Genomic DNA, 8,650 nt, shown 5'->3' on the forward strand with positions numbered 1-8,650 from the left:
AATGTTTTCAATTCTTTCAGTGGTGTCTTGCCTTGTACATTATATTTTTCCTGTTAGCAATAGAGTCGTGCCAGTTATCTATCTAACTTCGCTCAAGGAAAAATTTTGAATTCAAGTAATGTGACTTCCGGTCAAAACTGGAAGTTCATGTATAGTTAATCTGGGCCTCTTGCCCCTAAGCTTTCCATATCTAATGTCAATTTTCACCTATCCCCTTTCTCGAGATTAAAGAAGGACATACATACATACAGACAAATAGGTGGACAACAGTTGGAATTTACAAGTCAAATTGCAGCCCAATAATTTTTCTATAAACGAGAACATACTTCCCACATAGTTTATACAAGCTGTTGCAAATATATAGGCCTAAACATTTTATTTTCACATGAAAGCAATTATTCTCGCATTTTACAATTTTTTTTATTAAACAAGTCATGTGAAGTCTTTCAGACGTTACGGTTAGCAACTTCGATCACATACGAGTATGGTGGTATTCGAATAGGAAAATTACATAATACAAGGTTAATAGCCTGCAGAAAATATGTTTTAAGGGTGCGACTATGCAGACGCGAGCGAGCGAATTTTCCGAGCGAGCGAGAATATGTGGCGAGAAGAGACGAGACGCGATAAATATCAAAACCTGTCAGATATGTGCGAGAACCAGAAATTCGCTCTAGCCAGCGTTATTTCTCGCTTCTCGTTAGTGCAAGGGTTTCCTTTGCGAAAACTACAGTAAATCGCTCGCAACCTCTCGCTCGCTCTAAATTCGCGTCTGCACAGTCGCACCCTAAGTGGTTTTCGAGTGTGCAGAATTTAGATATTTGGTCCGCTTTTTGAGAAATTTGATTCGTTGGAAGATTACCGTTTGATGTTCGGCTGTGAATGGTACAGTTTGTTAGAGCTAACATTAGAAAAGTCTTTTAGATATACAGTATTTTCAATTACTGTTTACTTGACCAATGAAATTATGTCATTTCGTACTATCCAAGTATCGCGATAAACGTGACAATGGAGGCTGAAATAACTAAACTCTTTGTATGGATTTCGTTTTAATGTTTGTTATATTATAGTATTTGATTTATATAACTATAAAGGTTATTTTACGCAAAGGTTTATCACACTAAGTGACCAATCTAACACATTTTAAACATTCTTTATTCCTCTACTGTACACAATTTAAATTACTGTACACAATATAACATAGTATAATAGAAGAGTTAGAAGTACGAAATAATTCAATAATCTTAATCTTTGTTGTTGCTGTTACGCGAAGTGACAAATTTAAAATAAATAAATAAACTTTTTATCTTAAAACCATTATTAAATAGTCATTCCAGTAGTCTATTTTATTCTTTTATAATTTCCTAAATAAATAATCTTACTGTATACTGTANTATATTACTATTTACATACAACGGTTATAGTATTTTCTTTTCAATACTGAATGTATTAATCATGTAATTTACGTACATCGATAAAATTCTATTATTTATTTTTCGATATGTGACATGTTTATGTCGTCATCCGTCTTCCCCGCTCTATGTTGCTAGCGTAAATGCTCTAGTTGTTGAATTCTGTGAACAGCGAGCGTACTCTCGTATCGCTTCGCTAGCGAAGGAAAAACAGCGCGGGCAAGAAGAAAGGGGCGGAGCCTTCGACGTCATCGGTTGTGCTAGCGCATGTTTGCTAGCGTTTTTGCTCTCGCAAAGCGCTAGTTTGCGGCGGCTCTAAGTCCGTTCGGGAAAAAATTTTTGAATTGAAATAACATGACTTGCGGTACAAAAAGTTCGTATATAGTTAATCTGGTCCTCTTTCTATAACATCCATGCCTGGTCTCGTCTTTCATCTATCTAACTCCGTTCTCGAGATTAAGGAAAATCAGAGACGGACAGGCGACAGTGGGAATTTATAGGTCTTCAATTTTTTAAACTGAAGCCCAATAAGTACCGTTCAGTAACCGAGTAACCGAGTGAATAAAACTACTGAACACTGGTAGTCGGTCGTGGGTTCGCGCATGGCCAATGGGCTGACCATGTAGAGTTTTATGGGTTTTCTTCGCGTTAGTAACACTTAAATTGGGCTAACTTTATATAAAAATCTTCCCGGGATGATCGCTCAAGTATCGCGTTGCCGTAATCAAATAAACAAACGAATTCTAATAAACGTGACATTTACGAGGACATACTCGTACTTCCCACGTAGTTTATATAATCTGTTGAAAAATTATAAACAGTTCATTATCACATAAAAGCAATTATTCTCGCATTTTTACAAGAATTTTTTTATTTAAATAAGTTTTATATGAAGTCTTTTGGACGTTAAGGTTAGCAACTTCGATCACATGCGGGGCAATCACAACCTATCCAACACGGATTACTTTTCAAATATTAATATTAGACTAATATCAATTAGTAGTCGTTGACCATCCTCTCTTCCGGGAAGAGGTCAACGACAACGTTTGGTCGAATAACTTCGACCCGCTTCTGTAACAGTCCCTTCTTTCTATCAGACCAGCGGTATGGTGGCATTCGATAGGAAAATTACATAATGTAAGATTACCAGCATGCACAAAATATGTTTTAAGTGATTTTCGAGGGTACCAAGTTTAAATATTTGGTCCGTTTCTTGCAAAATTTGATTGATTGGCAGATATTCGGCTGTGAATTGCACAGTTTCTTAAAGTGAACATTAGAAAATATTATGATATCTGAAAAATTTAAGATATATTTTCAATTACTGTCTACTTGACCATTGAAAGTGTGCCATTTCGTACCATCAACATGACAATGTTAGACTAAAATACCAAACTCTTTATATGGTTTTCTTTTTAATATTTCGTTTTAAATATAAGATGTATTATAGTATTTAATTTACATTTAAAAGGTTATCTTATGTAAGGATTTATCACACCAAGTGCCCAATCTAACACATTTTAAAAATTCTTTATTCCTGTACTGTACACAATTTAATTAAAGAATTTTTAAAATGTTAGATTGGGCACTTGGTGTGATAAACTCTTATGTAATATAACCTTTGTAAATATAAATCAAATAATATAATATAATATAATATACAACTCCTAGACAAAAAATTAGAATATTCACTTAACTAGAAGTTTAGTGTATATTTTCTCATGAACAACACAGAGTATAAAACTTTTATTTTACCCTACATAAACAATGTCTATGTATAGGCCTATTTATTATACCCATTAATCAGACAAATTAATTCAAATATTTTGTTGTTACAAATCGAAATGAAATGACAAAAAAATAGAATAACAGTTCGACCATGACAAAAAGTTAGAATATTAGCAAAAACAACCAAACAAACTGCCATAAAAAAACTAAATTGTAATGCAAATTTCCATATTGCTGGGCAGAGCGATATAACAGTACAACATGGGACGTTAGAGCGACATCAGTGACAGAACTAAAGATATTGTCATAGCCTAGTACAAAAGTAGGAAGAACACAAGAAAAAACTGCGAATTATGTAAAGTGCTCGAAGCAAACAGTCTCTTGAGTACTGAAAAAATAAAACCGTGTTCAAGTTTTAACTAATAAATGTCAGAAATGTGGACGTAAACGAGCAACGACTGCGAAAGGTGAGAGAAACTTGAGAAGGATTGTCGTACAAAACCGCTTTAAGAGTGTTAAACACTTGCATGCGCAATGGAGAGCAACTGGAGTGAACCACATGCCGAACTTGCCCTTCAACATCCGTGTTTCTAAGACGAAGCCATCTCTAACGAAAAAGCAACGACACGAGTGTCAGATGGTGCAGAGAGAAACTCATTTATAACAAGACGACTGGAATAATGTTCTCTTCAGTGACGAATCCCTGTTTTATCTCCTGTGGTGACCAAGGCCCACATGTATGGAGAACAACCAAAGACGCCTTCGAAAAGGATCGAAATATGAGAAAATTCGTGTATAAAGAAATCCGTGAAGTTTGCATCATCTGTCATGATCTTGGGATGCATGAGTGCTAACGACGTAGGACAACTGTGCATTCTTCGAGAACGTGTCAATGCACTGATATATCAAGACATCTTAGAGACATTACTGATACCATCGGCAGAGGATTTAATTGAGAAAACATTTCTATTTCGACAAGACGGAGCATCATCTCATACTGCGAAGTCAACAATATGTTGGTTACAAGAACGACAGATTGCAATCCTGCCTTGGCCAAGCAATTCCCCAGACTTAAACCCATTCAAATTTTGTGGGGAGTCATGAAACGACTACTTAATGAACGGTGACCAACTTCTAAAGAGGAACTAGTGCATTCGACGCATTTGGAACTGCATTACCAGAAACTAATGCGAATCATTAATCCGCACCATGCCCGACAGATTGCGAGCACTAATTATGGCAAACGGCAACGCCACAAAATATTAAGTTTATTTTGTTGTATTTCCTATATTTAACCCACATTTAGCTAATATTCTAAATTTTTGTCTGTGTTGTTCATGAGAAAACGTACATTAAACTTTCAGTTAGGTGAATATTCTAAATTTTTGTCTAGGAGTTGTAAGAATTAGAAGTACAAAATAATGTAATAATCTTAATCTTTGCTGTTGTTATTTTTTGCCCGAGCAACGCCGGGCTCACCTGTTAGTTAATAAATAAATTAAAAACATTTATTTTCTTTATTTTAATATTGCTGAATTACACGTTTTCATTTTAAAATGATTTTTTGGACTACTTTTTATTTTTATAAAACCATATCTTTCTTAAATGATTCTACAAATTTTGATATATGATATAAACGAAAAATATTTATGTATTAATTAGTCGACTCATTGTTTGCTTGAGAAATTTCAATATAACTTTCGTACAATTTTGTAATTCAACACGATAAAAATAATCTTAATTATAAGACAGTTTTTTCAAATTTTATGTTTAAATCGTTCTTTTAACATCTTTCTCGAAAATAATATTAATATTTAAATTTATTGGGTCAATCAATAGAAAAGAATAGTGATTTTAATAAAGGAAACGATTAAAAATTTTTAGTTTGTTCTATTGTTGATCTATTTTTTCGCCCAGTTGACCGTCTTTACTCTGTGGAATATGAAAAATTTCTAAGGTTTTTCGGGGGTGGTCTGTCCGAAAGACCGTGTCCCCCGAAAGTCTTTTAGCAAACCCATAATGGGCTAAAAGATCTTACGTCACATTCAACTGGGCGACGGTCAATTGGATTATAGCTAAGTGATATTTGGGCGACAAAATAATAGATCAACAACAGACAATTTTTTCCGTTTTCTTTATTAAAATCTCCATTCTTTCCTGATATAATACCCGGCAAATTTAAATAATTTTTTGAGAAAGGAGTTAAAAGAACGATCTAAACATAAAATTTGATAAATCTAGCTTATAATTAAGTTTATTTTTATTTATTTATTTATTTTTTGTATAGAATTACAAATTGTGTAGGCGTTATATTGTAATTTCCCATGTAAATATAAGTCATCTAGTTAATAAATATTTTCGTTTATATCATATATTAAAATTTGTAAATTGTTTAAGGACGATATGGTTTTAAAAAGTGATCCGAAAATGATTTAAAAATAAAAAGTATAATTGCACAATATTAAAATATAGAAAAAAAAACAAGTTATTTAATTCATTTATTATTATTATTATTTTTTGTAATTTTGTTTTGAATTTTATGGATATATAATTCAAACAATATTTTAAATTTATTAATTTATATTATAGTTATGTACAATATCACTTAAATATTCTATTGTATTTTCCCTAGCGCAATTTAAAACTTTTATCAAAACTCTTTGGTCAGCTTCATCGTAAAGTCTACTATTTATGCTAATGTTGATTTGAGAACCTGCTACTGCTCTTCCATAATCGTCGTCATATATCTTTTGATTTTTTCATAATTCATTTAAAAATATCCATAAATTTGGATGACTCGTAATTTAAATTTATATATTTTTTACCCAAAAAAATGCTATAAAAAAATTCGGAGCTTTGAAATTATCCATAATTTCTTCAGTCCATAATTTGAAATAGAGATGTTTTAGAAAAAATTATTTGAGATAAACATAGAAAATACATTGAATTTAGGTTGAAAGTGCAAGAAAAAAATAAATTTCGACATAAATGTTTTTGAAATTACGACCACTGAATCGATTTCATTCATCGTTTATATTTTATCAAAAATAACACGAACTATTGAAGTAATATTAAAGGTATAAATTAGAAAATAGTAGTTATTGACGAACGGTTCTTATGAAAATTATATCCAGCGCAACATAAATGATATTTCATTCAATTAGCTTATTATTGAAATATCAAGTTTTACATATTAACAACAAGGCGGCATTCAAGATTTGTTTTCAATCCTTCAACTTGGCAGAACTTAAATTAAAAATTATGTAAAAAAAACAAAAAAAGGAACTTGAAATATTTCCAAATTTTTATCATCAATAATTATTAATTCACAAACGACTTTAAAAAAAAACAGATGCAATCCTTACACCTGAAGATATCTATGAGTCGGGTTTAGAATTAGTTTATAAAACTTTTCTCGTATTAGATTTTTAAAAAAAGGATGTAATCCTTATTTTTCGTGTTTTGGAAATTTATTAATCCAGATAATTCGCATTACATCATATTGGAGTCAGTTATATGTAACAGCCGAGTAAAATGTAACAGAGAAAAAGTATGGTGATGGATCAAAAATGACCCTCAAGATTTTTACATTTCTGGGTTGTAAAACCCGATATTTTTACAACGCAAAAAATTTGGGATTTTTTTTCTGTATATAGGGGAGATCGGGGCAACTTCGGCATGCGGGGCAAGTTTGTCAAGCGCTTTTTTTAAAAAACAAATTAAAAGGAGACTTTGGTTATAGGTTAGGCAGTTGAGTTTTATTGGTGGCTTGTTGAGTGTAGTGTTTTTATTGTTCTCCAACAAGCGTAGTNAATACTTTTCAAAGTATTTAAACATATTATAAGTTAAATTAAACTTTTGTGGAAGAGCTATCTGCAAAGAATTTAAAAAAAAAAAAACTCTTTCTGCCCCAAGGACACTAAGAGGATCTTTTTAGCGACCCCATTATAAATTCTGTCACACTCATATAAGGAATTTTTTATATTTTTAAATAAACATGTTTATATCTGTGTAAATTATTTCGTATTATTTTAAACAGAAATTGTTACATAAGTATTATATTTTTATTATCTAAGTGACTTTAAGAAAAACTCGCTGAATAATTAACAAGATCGTTAATTTAGATAAATAAATTTAATAGTTAATCTAAAAATAAAATCAATGTTCATTAATCAGCATGTCAAAGCATATTTAGCACTAATTTTACTTATGAAAAATTGAATCACCAGAATATAGAATATGTATATATAGCCTATATATACTCAGTTTTGTATATTGTTGTTAATAGAAAAAATGATTTCCTTACGGTTTGTCTCGCTTCTATGTTTGATTCTATTAACAGGAACTAACGCGAAACATTTTCAGAAAAGAGAAAGTAACACTCCTAGTATTGAAGATACTGAAGATTATGATTACTCAGAATTTGCAACTGATGAATATGAAGATCAATATACAACTGATGAATATGAAGATCAATATACAACCCCCTATGGATGTTACTGTATGTGGGATACGATTTTGTTCACCTATTTTGAAGCTTAACTCTTGTTTCTTTCGTCGAAAATTTGAAATTTTGCAGGGAGGTTTGTGTATTATTGTCGGGCTGCAAGTACAGAAGTTTTCGAGTTCCATTGCAGTAATCAATATATATATACGCTTCGTGTAGGGTGGCCATGTACTCGCTTTTCCCTCCATCAGATTCCGCTCGTAAAGCTTCCTTGCGTTAGTCTTTCGGTTCTGTTTGTGCACAGATATGAGGCGATGTCCAGATGCTGTTTTTCTTGGTAGCTGTTTGCAGATCTTCATGTATAATGGTGTTAACTGTAAACTGAGATATACCTAGACGTTTTGCTATAGTCCTCAGGCTAGATGGATTTTCTTTTGTAATCGTTTCCTTAACTTTCCTTATATTATCCTTACTCCGAGATTTGCGAGCCCTGGGAAATATTGGGAGTAACTCAACAGAAGCACTCGCTTGTCGCTTTTTCGTTTTGTTACCAAGAACTCTGCTAATCGTAGACTGAGAAACTTCAATTTCACTCTTCTTGAGGGCTTTTGCGACAAAGCGGGATGAAAGACCTCCTTTGGAAAGAAGCTAGATGCGCACGTCAACGTCGCTCGCAACTGCTGCCTCCATTTTTAGAACAATCGAACTCAAACGTTCTTAGAATGCAAAGAAAAGCAACATCTACCAGTTTTCAAAATTTGGTTTATATTTGGCACGTAGAAAGATATCCCTATCATGAATTTGAGTCATAATTAGCATTTACATTAAAAGAATAATAAAATTCGTCTCTACCCTCAAAAATTAAGTTTTTTGACATTTTATAATAATCTAAATATATAAAATTGCTTGTCCTGACTGACTCACTCATTCATTCACTGATTCATCATCGCCCAGAGCAAACCGCTTAACCTAAAGAGGTGAAATTTGGTACACAGTTAGGGTACGTCATGGAAACGCACACTAAGAAAGGATTTTTCGAAATTCCAACGCGGGGGGGTGAGGG

Source organism: Centruroides sculpturatus, unplaced genomic scaffold (genome assembly GCF_000671375.1).
Source record: "Centruroides sculpturatus isolate CEXI.00-Female unplaced genomic scaffold, Cexi_2.0 scaffold2380, whole genome shotgun sequence".
Classification (NCBI taxonomy): Eukaryota; Metazoa; Arthropoda; class Arachnida; order Scorpiones; family Buthidae; genus Centruroides; species Centruroides sculpturatus.